Below are 1,858 nucleotides of genomic sequence, written 5' to 3'. Positions count from 1 at the left end.
ATTGGATGACTTGGAACAAAAAGGATTCATTCAGGAGAGTGTTTCACCATGGGGATCACCTGTGATCTTCGTGGATAAAAGAGATGGAGGAAGAAGGATGTGCGGAGACTACAGAAATCTGAACAACGTCACAATCAAGAACAAGTATCCACTTCCAAGAATACATGATCTATTTGATCAGGTTAGAGGAGCGGGAGTCTTTTCCAAGATTGATCTAAGATCGGGTTATCACCAGATAAAGATCAAGAAGGAGGACGTTCCGAAAACTGCCTTTGTCTCAAGGTATGGACACCATGAATACCTTGTAGTACCTTTTGAATAGATGAGGGAAGACCATCAGAATTTCACCGAGGAGAATCTGGATCTTTATGGTTCCAGAAAAGAATTTGCGTTCAGGATATTGCTGAAATTAAGGAAGTAATACTCCGGGAAGCTCATCAAACACCATATTCCATACATCCGGGAAGTACAAAGATGTACATGGACTTAAAGGAACTATTCTGGTGGAATAACATGAAGAGGGAGATAGCACAATATGTGGCAGAATGCCATACCTGCCAGCGAGTGAAAGCTGAACACCAGAGTCCGGCAGGGAAGTTACAACCTCTACCTATTCCAGAGTGGAAATGGGAGGAAATAGGGATGGATTTCATCACCGGACTACCCATGACTAATAAAAAGAAGGACATGATATGGGTAATCGTGGACCGGTTGACGAAAAGTGCACACTTTTTAGCGGTAAACCAGCAGGATAAAGGAGAGAAATTCATCGATCTTTACATCAAAGAGATCGTGAGTAAGCATGGAGTGCCTAAGAAGATCGTATCGGATCGAGGATCCGTGTTCACATCAGCATTTTGGAAGCAACTTCACGAAGCTTTAGGATCCAAGTTGGACTATAGTACCGCTTATCATCCACAAACCGGTGGACAAACCGAGAGAACCAATCAGATCTTAGAAGATATGCTTAGGGCTTGTGCCCTAGACTTCGGAGGATCATGGGAGGAGCATCTACCTTTAGCAGAGTTTTCATACAACAATAGTTATCAAAGCAGCATCAAGATGGCACCATTTGAAGCTCTGTATGGAAGGAAGTGTAGATCGCCAATATGTTGGTATGAAGCCGGAGCAAGCAAAGAGTTCAACCCTGATTATGTCAAGGAAAAACAACAAATCATTGACACTATCAGAGACAGGCTCAAGATAGCCCAGAGTCGGCAAAAGAGTTATGCCGATCAGAAGAGAAGGACATGGGAACCACAAGTTGGAGACATGGTTTATCTTAGGGTAAGCCCGATGAAAGGACTCCAGAGGTTTGGAGTAAAAGGAAAGCTCAGTCCTAGATATATAGGACCTTTCAAGATACTGAGTCAGAATCGAGGTTTAGCCTTTGAATTGGGTTTACCAGGAAGGTTAGATCAAGTTCACAATGTATTCCATGTGTCACAACTTCGGAAATGTTTGAAGACCCCAGATGAACCAATATCACATGAGGAGCTTGAGTTACAACCAGACCTGACGTACATTGAGAAGCCAGCCAAGATTCTCGAAGAGAGCTGGAAACAACTCAGAAATAAGGCGATCAAGTATTGCAAGATACAATGGAAGCATCATCCCGAGAGGGAGGCCACCTGGGAAAAAGAGGAAGACTTGAGGAAAACATACCCCGAGCTGTTCAGGTATTACAACCACAACTTCGGGACGAAGTTGTCTTTAAGGGGGAAAGGCTGTAATGTCCCAGGTTTAGAGACGATCGAGGGGTAGATTTTAGAAAGGGATGTGCATTGCATAGTAAATTCTGGGGAAATTTCGCGCTTTTAAACAAAAACTGCATCGAAGGGGAACAAGTTTCTCTCTC

The sequence above is a fragment of the Lolium perenne genome, chromosome 2 (genome assembly GCF_019359855.2).
Source record: "Lolium perenne isolate Kyuss_39 chromosome 2, Kyuss_2.0, whole genome shotgun sequence".
In the NCBI taxonomy this organism is placed as follows: Eukaryota; Viridiplantae; Streptophyta; class Magnoliopsida; order Poales; family Poaceae; genus Lolium; species Lolium perenne.
This window is presented reverse-complemented; position numbering follows the sequence as displayed.